Genomic DNA, 14,646 nt, shown 5'->3' with positions numbered 1-14,646 from the left:
GAGAAAATCATCTGGCGTCTCATCCAAAAGACCTACTTAAGGCTACATAATGCTGAAAGGATGCGTGAAAGAACAAAACCCACTCAGGGAAAGAAAACTTGCAAGCTCCGTTTCTAAATGGACTACAAATCCCAGCAAGCACATACATTTTTGCACTTTGCAAAAGCCCACTCAGGGCGACTTAATTGACATCATGCTTGTAAATATGCAAATCGGAGCACTGTTTGTTCACTCGCTGCCAAGCTGCCTATGAATAGGAGGCGTGAAGCCTCGAAACGCGTCAGGCTCATAAATTGTTCAAAAGTTGGATTGAAGACGTTGCCATTCCTTAAAAATAAACCGGATGGTGTGCATACACTGTGAGTGCGTCCTTAATGCTTTGGGCACTTTGATGGAACATTTTACTGCACGGCAGCCCTGCCGTGGAGGACTGCACCGCCTCGGAAGCAGAGGGGCTGTGAGGCGGGAACTGTATCCACGCCTGGTATCCAGCACAATGTATGCGGAGAAAATCATCTGGCGTCTCATCCAAAAGACCTACTTAAGGCTACATAATGCTGAAAGGATGCGTGAAAGAACAAAACCCACTCAGGGAAAGCAAACTTGCAAGCTCCGTTTCTAAATGGACTACAAATCCCAGCAAGCACATACATTTTTGCACTTAGCAAAAGCCCACTCAGGGCGACTTAATTGACATCATGCTTGTAAATATGCAAATCGGAGCACTGTTTGTTCACTCGCTGCCAAGCTGCCTATGAATAGGAGGCGTGAAGCCTCGAAACGCGTCAGGCTCATAAATTGTTCAAAAGTTGGATTGAAGACGTTGCCATTCCTTAAAAATAAACCGGATGGTGTGCATACACTGTGAGTGCGTCCTTAATGCTTTGGGCACTTTGATGGAACATTTTACTGCACGGCAGCCCTGCCGTGGAGGACTGCACCGCCTCGGAAGCAGAGGGGCTGTGAGGCGGGAACTGTATCCACGCCTGGTATCCAGCACAATGTATGCGGAGAAAATCATCTGGCGTCTCATCCAAAAGACCTACTTAAGGCTACATAATGCTGAAAGGATGCGTGAAAGAACAAAACCCACTCAGGGAAAGAAAACTTGCAAGCTCCGTTTCTAAATGGACTACAAATCCCAGCAAGCACATACATTTTTGCACTTAGCAAAAGCCCACTCAGGGCGACTTAATTGACATCATGCTTGTAAATATGCAAATCGGAGCACTGTTTGTTCACTCGCTGCTAAGCTGCCTATGAATAGGAGGCGTGAAGCCTCGAAACGCGTCAGGCTCATAAATTGTTCAAAAGTTGGATTGAAGACGTTGCCATTCCTTAAAAATAAACTGGATGGTGTGCATACACTGTGAGTGCGTCCTTAATGCTTTGGGCACTTTGATGGAACATTTTACTGCACGGCAGCCCTGCCGTGGAGGACTACACCGCCTCGGAAGCAGAGGGGCTGTGAGGCGGGAACTGTATCCACGCCTGGTATCCAGCACAATGTATGCGGAGAAAATCATCTGGCGTCTCATCCAAAAGACCTACTTAAGGCTACATAATGCTGAAAGGATGCGTGAAAGAACAAAACCCACTCAGGGAAAGAAAACTTGCAAGCTCCATTTCTAAATGGACTACAAATCCCAGCAAGCACATAAATGTTTGCACTTAGCAAAAGCCCACTCAGGGCGACTTAATTGACATCATGCTTGTAAATATGCAAATCGGAGCACTGTTTGTTCACTCGCTGCCAAGCTGCCTATGAATAGGAGGCGTGAAGCCTCGAAACGCGTCAGGCTCATAAATTGTTCAAAAGTTGGATTGAAGACGTTGCCATTCCTTAAAAATAAACCGGGTGGTGTGCATACACTGTGAGTTCAGATAACTATAACTCGCGCGACCGCCACTCTATCACAAGGATGATGTCATCAGTGATGTCATGAGTGATACCACTGACCATGTCATGAGTGATGTAATATGTGACGTCATGAGCAGTGGATTGCGGGTGCGCGAGTTATAGTTATCTGAACTAACTATAACGGGGGAATTTCATTGTTTTTTTATGAGTGAAATATCCACCTAACTATAACATGTGTGAAACCTATGGTTTTTTAAGTGAATTTGCAAGGTTTTTTAAATGCTAATTCCTAACTATAACGTGTGTGAAACCTATGGTTTTTTCAGTGAATATATATATATATATTTTACAGCAGCTTGTGATACACTCCCGTTTTCGTACGGAAATCACGAGTACAGACCAGCTTGTGCAGCATTATTTTTTTATTTTTTACTCCTCATATGTCAGGACGCGTTTCGGCCGTCCAAGCGGCCTTGATCACCTGATCGCACGTCACTGATAGACCCGTTTTTAAAGTGCAAGTGCATGGATCAACAATAGACATAGATGACATACTCTGTTTTCCTTACTTTAAATCACTATAAGTTGACCAACATTGATCATATTATAATTTGTAAAGAAAACACTCTTAATTGTATAATACATATGTATGCCTATAGTGCAACTCACAAAATTAAAGCCTAAATGCATTGGTACTTGCATATAAATATGCATGTCTAAGTGAGTTATCTTAGGGCAAATGTATAATGAGAATGTCATTGATTGTTCAAATTACACTTAAGTTGATTCATTGCATAATAATCCTAAAAAAATTTTTTTCTTTTTTTCTTTTATAAAGTGCTCACCGAAATAAAGTGCTATAGTTACATCCTTTTAAAGTATACACAATACTAAAAAATAGATATACTATGATACAATTAAAACCATGAAATGTATAACATTGCAACAAACAATCAGGGACATGAAATTGGAAGAGAATACTTTCTAGAGGGATATCATATATGCAGTACAGTTTGTCTATAGGGGATCTGGTGGAATACCAATCAACCATGCTGTTTAAAATTAGTTCAATAAAACCAGCTTGGTGACGCAGTTAAAACAATCAATATAAAAAAACAAACATAGATAAAACTACCCATGAAATTCCTTTAAAATTGATTGTAAAAAACCAGCGTCCACATAAACATAGCCAAATACAATGCAGATAGCCATATAGTATAGGGCACCCTCTATTTCCAAATAGATATTAGAGTAGCGTGTGAAGATCTTCCGTCGTGTTTAAACCACCTGGCCATTTGCTATTAAACTCCAGTATATAGTTGGTCTCAAGCCTACGGAGGGTAGCCTCCCTATCCCCTCCTCTTTTTGTAGTAGGGATGGACTCAATAGCAAAATAGTGAAGAAATCGCGGGTCACTATTGTGCGTGGCTTCAAAATGTCTCGCGACCGGGTAATTCTGATCTTTATTTGTTATTGCCCTTAGATGTTGGAGGATTCGCTTATGAACTGTCAACTTTGTGCTGCCAATGTATTTAAGATGGCAGTCACATTCAAGGACATATACACAGAATTCCGTTTTGCAGGTTAGATGTTGCTTTATTTCTCTATCTTTGTTGGAGAAAAATGTCCTGTATTTTTTGGTATTTACACCAAATTATATATATATATATTCACTGAAAAAAACCAGCCTAACTATAACATCCCTGAAACCTGTGGTTTTTTCAGTGAATTTCTAAAGTTTTTAAAATGCTTATTCCTAACTATAACGTCCCTGAAACCTCTGGGATTTTTCAGTGAATTTCTAAGGTTTTTAAAATGCTAATTCCTAACTATAACATTCCTGAAACCTGTACTTTTTCCAGTGAATTTCTAGGGTTTTTTAAATGCTAATTTCTAACTATGCCTACATACTCAGAAAGACGCAAGAGACGTGCAAAAAGATGAAAGAGAGGTGCAGAAAGAGGAAGAAAGTTGCAGAAAGAAGCAAGAAAAATGCAGAAAGAGGTAACAAAGTCCAGAAAGAGGAAGAAAGGTGCAGAAAGAAGCAAGAGAAGAGCAGAAAGAAGCAACAGAGGTGCAGAAAGAAGCCTACTTCGACTGCACCTTCCACAGACTCATACAAAGTAGCCTAATCACTAATCCTTCTCCCAAGATGTCTTAAACCTCACTTTTCTCTTGAAGGTTCAATATTAATGGACTGCTCACAATCTTAGGCCTACCAAATATATAACAGCAATAATAAGCATATCACTGTTGTAAGTCTGACCAAGTTTGTGAAGGTATGCATGCATGTCTATGCTTTTACCCAGTGACATGTTAAATGGAAATAAAAATACAAATACTTGAATACCTGTGTTTCAAACAGCACACTCTGTAAATTTGTGTACCAAAGGTTTATGCATTTCTTTCTGCTCACAATACAGGGCACATGGGTATTCAATAGTATATTTTAGGGGCTCTATAACACATATATACATAAGACATGTCTGGCTGTGCAACCGAATGACAGAGCAGAACTGAGAAGATTTGACCACCTATAGGAGAAGTTACCCGCTTTTTAAGCTACCATCTTCAGATGCATAACACATGTAAGAATACATGTACAAGTAGACATATACCTAAGTCACGAGAGCACGCAGACCTTTAAACTTGACAGCTTGCACTTCCCATTTGAGTACAGAAAGAGGCAAGAGAAGTTCAGAAAGAAGAAAGAAGAAAGAGAGTTGCAGAAACAGGTAAAAGAGGTGCAAAAGAGGGAACAGGTGTGTAGGCAGAGGCAAGAGAGGTGCACAAAGAAGAAAGAGGGGTACTGAAAGAGGCAAAAGGGATGCAGAAATTTGCAAAAGAGGTGCAGAAAGAAGCAAGAGCAGAGCAGAAATAATCAACAGAGGTGGAGAAAGAGGCAAGGGGTGCAGAAAGAGGCAAGAGAAGTATAGAAGAAAGCAAAAGAGGTAGAGAAAGTGGCAAGAGGGGTACAAGCAGATGCAAGAGAGGTGCAGAAAGAGGGAAGAGGGGTACAAAAAGAGGCAAGAGGGGTGCACAAATTTGCAAGAGAGGTGCAGAAAGAAGCAAGAGCAGTGCAGAAAGAACCAACAGAGGTGCAGAAAGAGGCAAGAGAACTGCAGAAACAGGCAAGAGAGTTATAGAAACAGGCAGGAGAGGTACAGAAAAATGTAACACGCATGCAGAAAGAGGCAAGAGAGGTGCAGAAAAACAGAAGAGGGGTGCAGAAAGAGGCAAGAGGGGTACATAAATAGGCAAAAGAGGTGCAGAAAGAAGCAAGAGCAGTGTAGAAGAAACCAACAGAGGTGCAGAAAGAGGCAATATCGGTGCAGAAAGAGGAAACAGGAGTGCAGAAAAAAGCAAAGGAGGTGCAGAAAGAGGCAGGGGGGGTGCAGAAAGAGGCAAGAGAGGAACAGAAAGAGGCAAGAGAGGTGCACAAAAAGGCACAAGGGGTGCAAACATTTTCAAGAGAGGTACAGAAAGAAGCAAGAGAAGTCCAGAAAGAAGCAACAGAGGTACAGAAAGAGGCAAGAGGGGTACAGAAAGAGACAAGAGAAGTGCAGATATAAGCAACAGAGGTGCAGAAAGTGGCAAGAGAAATGCAGAAAGAAGCAAGAGTGGTACAGTAAAAAGCAAGAGAAGTGTAGAAAGAAGCAACTGAGGTGCAGAAAGAGACAGGAGGGGTGCAGAAAGAGGCAAAAGAAGTGCAGAAAGATGCAAGAGAGGAGCGGAAAGAGGCAAAAGAGGAGCAGAAAGAGGGAAGAGGGTGCAGAAAGATTCAAGAGTACAGTAGGAAGTAACAGAGGTACAGAAAGTGGCAAGAGAGATGCAGAAAGAAGGAAGATACAGAAAGTGGAAGAGATGTGCTCTTTATAGGACCTTTCATTTTCTTAGATCTTTCCTCCATTTCTTGTTCAATTCCAGATAAAGAAGTTGGAATTGAGCAAGAAATGGAGGAAAGTCCATTCAAACCCAAATCCCTTTTCAATCCACAAATGCCGTTTTGTGCGATAGACGTTTTCTCGGAAGCCATGGTTAATGACCTGTTAAAATTTAGATCTAAGAAGATGAAAGGTCCAATAAAGAGCAATGTAACGATGGCAAAGAAGGTAGCATTAAAAAATCTGATGCAAGACACTTCCATAATAATTGAGCCTTGAGGCGGGAATGTGGTTCTCCAAACGAGGGACCAATATTTCAAGGAAGCTCTATGGCAACTGTCAAATGATAAATACTATGAAAGAACAACAAGTGATATCTATCAAAAAGTATACAGAGTTATGGCAATCTAATCAAGTCATGGTATGATAAATCAATGCTGGGGACTGATGAACATATGTTCCTCCGTAGTACAAATCCAGTTATCCCTACTTTTTATCACATTCCGAAGTTGCACAAAGCTAGCCTTTATCCACCAGGCAGGCCGATTGTGTCCTCTCCGAATAGCCTTTCTGAGCAATTATCTATGTTCATTGACCATTTTTTGTCTGTGTTTGTGGTTCAATTACAATCGTATATAAAGGACACAAAAGACATTTTGAACAAAATTGCAGAAGTGAGGTGGGATCCCTCATATGAACTAATGGTGTTGAACATTACCAGTTATATACTTGTATTAGCCACGAAGACGGCTTAAAGGCTGTACAGTTTTACTTAAATAAGCGACAATTGCGCTTTTCAGAACAATATTTTTCTATTTGAAGACAAATATTTCGGGCAGACCTCTGGTACGGAAATGGGCACCTTCTTTGCCCCCAGCTATGCTAATTTATTCATTGGCTGGTGGGAGGAGCAGGTGCTCAAGTCCTACGAAAGTGAGACAACAAGTGGTAAAGTGGTTGTCTGGCATCGAAACATCGATGATTTATTTATTGTGTGGCAGGGACAACCGATTCAGCCTATGAGTACATCAAAGTCTTGAACATGAATAAACACAACTTACACTTCTCGGGTACAGTTAGCCCAGTGACAGTGGACTACCTGGACTTGAAGGTGTTTGTAGCAAATGGTATGATACATACAGCTTTATATCGTAAATCCACTGCAGGGAATTTGATATTATTCGCAACCAGCAACCATCCACCCACCCGCCCACCCAAACTCATACAGAGCATACCTTATGGCGAGCTTCTTAGACTAAAAAGGAATAATTCCAGGGAGAACGACTTTGAAGCAGCTGCCAAAGACTGCATAGCTAGGTTTGTTTCGAGGGGATATGAACCAGCTGCATTGGAAAAAACATTTAACAAAGTAAAAGGGATCCCTGGAAGCAAACTACTGATAGAAAAGTATAAACATCTGAAAAATGAAAATGAGAGCAAGTTCAGGATGGTAACCCCATACTCAGCAGAAGCCAACTTCTTGAAATGTCATATTCTAAAAACAGATGGCATTATCCGTGATGATATCCCAGCCTATCCTTTAGTGACCTTCAAGAAGGCAAGATCACTGCGAGATATGTTGGTAAAAAGCCACCTTGAAAAAGTACCTTAGCAAATAAGTACCCTGAAGGAAATGAAAGGGTTCTTTCCATGCAAAAAGTGCAAAGCTTGCACAAACAGTAAGAGGGTCAAGACATATAACATACCTGACACAGAGAAAAACAGAAAAATAACTACGTTCATAACGTGCAGCACCACCCATGCAGAATATTGTCTAATATGTCCCTGCGGGTTACGCTACATAGGTAGTACAATCCATCCACTCAAGATCAGAATACTGGAACATCTTAGGGCCATAGATAAAAAAGACACAGCATATCCGGTGGCACGTCACTTTGCTGACAAATATTCAAGTGATAGGAATAAGCTACAGTATTATGGTCTGGATTTTGTTCTGATGAGTGTGAGAGGAGGGGACAGAACTCGCAAACTGCACAGATTAGAGTCTCACTACATTATAGACCTGCTCACTAAATTCCCGAGGGGATTAAATAGTGGGTAAGAATTGGCCTCACATCTAGGTTCGTGATCAGTTAAAATATACGGGTTCTGGCTGATACACAGCGTAATGAGAAGAAGCTCCTGTAACGTGTTTCTTAATTTTGTATAAATATTATGGGTATCTACCATAATAGTGCATTAACAAGAGGTTGTAAATTAGGGACCTTAGCCGATCCACAGCAAGATCACAATATACCATGGTGTACACTTTTACTTAGGCCGATATACGGCTGAGAATAACAGTGTGATGTTTACACGCTTGAATACTGACAAATCTGTATGCATTAATTTAGTATAATGGCTACAAAGAGTAAGAAGACCATGGTGCAAAAGAATGTAATCTAAAATGAATTGAGCATCATTGTATAAATTGTATATATACATGACATTACAAAATGGCGACATGTTTGTGCGGATGCACTTGTCCCTTTTGGTTGTTATGCACAAATGAAATGTTTTTTAAACATGGTCTCTTCCGGTGTGTCTGTAACTCTGAGGAAGGCAGATCGCCGAAACACGTTTGTTGCATGCTGCTGAATAAAGTTCTTCAAGCACCCCGTGAGTGCTGATTTTCTTTGTAACTGAAGAAATAGAGCGAAACTATATATATATATATATATATATATATATCACTGTGTTACGCATGAATAGTGTGAGGACGCGAAGAAGCATGCATATATGTATATAAATATATATATATAACACACATTTATCCATGTGCACAAGAGGAACTCAGTACGGTATCTCCAAAAGATTCCGTTTTAAGTCCAAAATATATATTTTTTTAAACTTTTTGCGGCTGACGCAATTCGGCATGATGGCTTCAGCTGGGCTTGTTAAACCATCATGGCACTTGATACACCACTATATAGTTCTTGCTCCATGGTATTGCCCCATAAAATACTAGAGTTATCATTATCATTGCCATTTGCGTAAACTTCAGTCCCACCAGTCACCGTGTGTTCTGTCACTATAATTTGTTATAAGGTTATATGATCCGACACTGTTGACATCTATGGATAATATTTTTCTAATTATCACGAGGCCCTCATATTTAAATCAATGCATTAAACATTTTCGTATTATTCATGTTATTCCTTGTTAATGACATTGTGTTTCTGTTGTTGTATTCTCATAGATGGTAAAGTGACTAAGGCCATTCTTTTAAATATATATTGCACATAATCTTCCAAGCATATTGCACAGGCCCAAACATGATCACTTAAATGTGAGATATCTTTTCATATCAAATAATACTTGATAGATATTGCACATTTTCTCCCCTATACATTGCATGCTTTGAGAACCATCCACTGCATTGTGTATTGGTTGGAAATTTCCCCCAAATATGTTACATCTGCTCAAACGTATCCACTTCACATGCGCAGTATTAACTTTTATGGATGATGCCTCATGGGTATTAAACATTCTGTTGTATGCATATTGATTGTTCCCAAGTCATTACATGAGATTACAAAACCTTGAATTGTATCGTTCTGTATAAACTTTCAAAAATGAAGACAATCCCTAATGGAAATTCACGCATGTTTACGATCAATTCTTATCCATGGGTCCATTGTTCTCATAAAGTAAAGTAACAATGTGACAATGATGTGCATGCCCATATCATGTATGGGTGTTACATCATTAGTTCTATGATGTGATGAGGTGACACATGCTTGATATGGTCTTGGGCATAAGATAAAGTGTTGTGTGCTCAGTGCAATTATATGGGCGGTGGTGTACATGCCCTAAATATAAAATGAGGATCCATAGTTATTCCTATTATCTGATAAAGTGACATGTGCTTGATGTAATCATGTACAATGGAGTTCAACTCCATGTCCAATTCCACAAGACAATTACATTAACGGCTCGAGCGAGATATGATTGCTGCATTTAAGCGGGCAAGAGTGTGGTTGAGGATCTCACACTCTGTATCTGTATATACATCTGACGTAAAGCTCCTCGTCTAATAAGTACTAAGGAAACGGCACCCCGAGCAGTATTGGTTTTACGTTTTTATTCCATGAGGCAAAAGCAAAGCATCAGATGCGTTTCGGCTTTTTTTAGCTTTGTCACAACATATATACTCTAGCCCAAATCCATACACGCTCAGTGATTTATTTCCAAAAAGCATGTAGCAGGTCAAACACCCGACGCGTTTCGGTGCAGCCGCACCTTGATCACGGGTCAAAGGTCTGTTTGTAACAGTCACATACATATAGTGTACTTTTGAACGTAATCACAAAATAGAAGTAGGACTACACATACCATGTGCCTCTATACAGGGAGAAAACTGTCATCCATTTTGAAATGGTTTCATGCTCGTTAACAGGGGATAACGAATGCAGTTATTGCATTATTGGAAATACATGAAATAATACCTTTCATTCTGCTTAAATACTGAATAATATCTCAGCAAACAACATATATATAAATGATGATACCGCCCCAATGGGCCACTATATTTATAGCACTAATGTTTGTAAAATTGTCCATTGATAAGTCCATAATTTCGCCCAAGTGGGCAACTCATTAAACTTGTGAAAATCTTCACTAGTCTTGTTACCAATATTTTACAATTTGTCCAGGTCGCCTTTGTGGCAATGATTACTTTACCATAGCGCTGATATTGTGAAACAGTTCATCCACCACAATTCAGTCCTAGTGGGCCCAAAGTTGAACATCAAATATACGTCATAATTTAAAGCACATAATCAACGGCAAACCTGGTTTCCCAATGAATTTCCTTTCATCACCATCAATACATTCTTCCAAGTAATCCCCAATTAGATATTTTTAACTCTTTTGTTTTTCTCCACCAGGCAAGCTGATATCTTCGTCTCCTACAACACAATAAAATACAAACAGTGCTTATTAATACATTTTTTGTGATGATTAAAACCAAACATAACTAGTAATGATAAAGTTGTTTCCGGAAGTGGATAAGAACTATGGGACAAATCCTAACCTAAATGAACTGACAACTCTTCGTCTTTATTGAGTCCCATAGGAAATACTGTTCCAAATTTTATAATCATTTTAGACTCTAACCGTCTCAGTTCTCTTACTCTATTTCCTCCTCTTTCAGTGGCTGGAATTCTATCTAAGGCACAAAACTGCAAAAGACCACTGTCTTTTATTCGGTATTTAAGCAGAATGAAAGGTATTATTTCATGTATTTCCAATAACACAATAACTGCATTTGTTATCCCCTGTTAACTAGCGTGAAACCATTTCAAAATGGATGACAGTTTTCTCCCTGTATAGAGGCATATGGGATGTGTAGTCCTACTTCTATTTTGTGATTACGTTCGAAAGTGCACTATATGTATGTGACTGTTACAAACAGACCTTTGACCCGTGATCAAGGTGCGGCTGCACCAAAACGCGTCGGGCGTTTGACCTGCTACATGCTTTTTTTAAATAAATCACTGAGCGTGTATGGATTTGGGCTAGAGTACCTTTTTGCCGTAAACGACAAGAAAATTTGACATATATATATATATTTATATATTTATATATATATATATATATGTCACACCAGGATTCCCACGATTCATTCCAAAGTCGAAAAAGCGGGACACGGACACCAGGTAAGTCCGTAGTTTTTTCTTTTTGTTTTCTTAGCTGACGCTTCAGCATGGTGGATGACGTGTTTCGCCCATCAAGTGGGCTTGATCACATGACGAGACACTCGTCTCTCATTGCTTTTCAACACTGTTTCCACACATTACGTCACCTGATTAGTGAATGATAGGAGCAGCTGAATCATGATTTATGTACAAATACACATTAATGGACAAAGCAATGAAATTAGAAATAATTAATTCTGAGCAAATAGCAATATGGATGGTTGGAAATACATGGACTTCCTAGGATCAATCCAATATGTAATGCAAAGTGCATGGTGCATACATTTCATTATTTCTTAAAAACATTGCAATCATTTAGTCAAATTGCATAAATATATGGCAATAATTTTTCCGAGGGGATGCTTCATACTTAGTATGGCTAGAAAACTGTGGTAGTTGAAATAATTCCTGTCAAAAATGACCTTATATCACTCTGACCAACTATACCTGATTCCTGCACCAGTGCCCTGCAGTCCGTTGACCCGTGAGCTGTGCCTGCAAGTTCCCCGCTGCCGCCCCCTCCCTCCATCTCGGCGGAGCAGCGAGGACTACAGCTCCCAGGTGCCTTGGGGCAGGAGACAATCACGGACGGCGCGCCAGGAGGCGTTTAAAAGGCAGCCAGCCCTGTCGACGAGTGGGAGAGCACTCTGACCAACTATACCTGATTCCTGCACTAGTGCCCTGCAGTCCGTTGACCCGCGAGCTGTGCCTGCAAGTTCCCCGCTGCCGCCCCCTCCCTCCATCTCGGCGGAGCAGCGAGGACTACAGCTCCCAGGTGCCTTGGGGCAGGAGACAATCACAGAGGGCGCGCCAGGAGGCGTTTAAAAGGCAGCCAGCCCTGTCAACGAGTGGGAGAGCACTCTGACCAACTATACCTGATTCCTGCACCAGTGCCCTGCAGTCTGTTGACCCGCGAGCTGTGCCTGCAAGTTCCCTGCTGCCGCCCCCTCCCTCCATCTCGGCGGAGCAGCGAGGACTACAGCTCCCAGGTGCCTTGGGGCAGGAGACAATCACGGAGGGCAGGAGGCGTTTAAAAGGCAGCCAGCCCTACCGCCTCGCGGGACGCGCGCGGGCGGCGCCAGGCTGAGCCTGGGCAGAGGGCGGGCCGTCTGCGGCCATCAGAGGCTACAAGAGGCTGGGCTGGGCCAGTACCCCATCACTTATAACAAGGCAGCTGAAGGCGTATCAAGGTAACGGGACGATTGAGGAGGGAAGTTACGCAATAGCTCCCGGGGACCATTAGAATAAGGTCACAGTACTGATAAGATTCATAAAAATATTGCCACTACAGTAGCTGCGAAATGCCTGCAAAAACTCGAACATGCGCAGCTAAAGCTAATACTACGGACCAATTAGATAGCAGGAAAAAGAGTAAAGCATTAAAGACACCTCCACAGGTCCCTGCGCCACAGACAGCAATAGATCGAATGTTACTTAAAGCTATTGGCGAAGTCTCCAGTGAAATTGCACGCACGGAGAGGCGACTCTCATTAACACCTCAACTGAGTCAATTGGTATCGCCCTCTCCTATTTCACCACTGTCAATTCAGGACTTGGTCTTGGATCTCCCAGAGTCTGATAGCCCTCCAGTACAGATATCCCCGGATAAGTGTTTAAACTCTAGGGGCAAAGGGGTTAATATGCAAGCTGGTAATAGGAAAGTGAACAGCAAAAAGATATCTAGGTCTAAGAAAAGTAGAGGCTGTACGGCCATTAACAGTAATGACATTGCAAATACCAGGGCTGAAGAAATAAGGGATCAAGCAATGGGCGTACAGGCTCCCCCGGGCTGGGTGTCAAATATTATTTGTGACTTGAAGTTATACTTCGAGCAATTGATTGATGCCCAGACAAAACAAATCTTGAGTAGGCTGGATAAAGTAGTGTCGCTAGTAAAACTCAAGGGAGGGGGTAGTAACACGCCCGTAACATTAGCGCCCTCTATCCCATTGGGTAATACAGCTTCCACGATTTTAGCACCCATACAGAGGGAGGACCTTAGTATAGCTGAGTCACTAACAAACAAGAATCCGCCCACTATTCCACCAGATAACCCCGTAGCAGGTCCCTCACGTGATCACACAGGTCCCCTGCCTTTGGCCACTCACAATCCCCTCCCTACTGCCGGACGAAATAAAGACCCCAGTCAGAGTATTAGAGAGGTATCTTATACCAAAGCAGGCAATAAGGGGACATGTTTGAATTTACCTCCAGAAGCGGCCCCTTATGTTATTATTCTTACAGGGGTTCCTGAGCTAAAGTGCGGTCAAATAGAGATGCATGACGAGCTCAAAAACAAAGTCACACACTGGCTGAACAGAAATAGGCCACTACCAAGGAACGAACAGGGAGAAATTCTGCACGTAAGAAGGGTCAGGTTGATTGGAAATAAGGAAAAAAACAAACTGGGCGACTGTGTGGTGATAAATTTTAGGGCCAGTAGAACAGTAGACTACATATTAAGTTGGGGCCCGGCAGTCATGGATAGCAGGATTAGCCCCTCACCCTTATGGTCTTTTTATGCCAATGATCTAAGTCCCCTATCTAGGAATTGGGCAATCCAAGGAAATGAGGAGGGTTATGGGACTTGTGAGGTTGGACATGGCATAAAATCACACGTTCCACCCAGATACTATGGCAGAATAACTCTATCAAATAGGTTTGATCCCCTTTTGTTCATGGAAGAGTGGGTCTGACTACGAAGGGTGGAAGGCCAATTGGAGCAAACTGCACACGAATTGACTTTTGTCCAATCCCCTCCTATAGGCAACGATCAAGTCCATCCCATAGGGAGTGAACCAGGCCTTAGTCATCTGGTCGGGGAGAGACCCCGGGACAACATCATTGTAACTAAACTCACATCGGCAAGGAACAAGGTGGGTGTGCAAGAGGAAAAAACCAGTGAACCAGAAGTACAGGTGTACCCCCAATTCCATCACGCACAAGTGGCACAAACCGAGTTTGTATTAAAGAAAGCCTCCACTGAAGTAAAGGTTGCCTATCCCACTATCCAAATAGATCCATCAGGACTGGAAAGGAAAGAGGGGTCTGAAATGATTTCCTGGAACATTGCGGGGCTAGCTTCCAAATTCCACAACCAGGAGTGGAGACAGTACATTAGCAAATTCCGTGTAATCTACCTACAAGAAACCTGGGGGGTGGACCACAATCCATTTCATCTTGATGGATATAAGTGTTTTTC

The sequence above is a fragment of the Triturus cristatus genome, chromosome 9, assembly GCF_964204655.1.
Source record: "Triturus cristatus chromosome 9, aTriCri1.1, whole genome shotgun sequence".
Taxonomy (NCBI): Eukaryota; Metazoa; Chordata; class Amphibia; order Caudata; family Salamandridae; genus Triturus; species Triturus cristatus.
Note: the sequence above shows the minus strand (reverse complement) of the source record.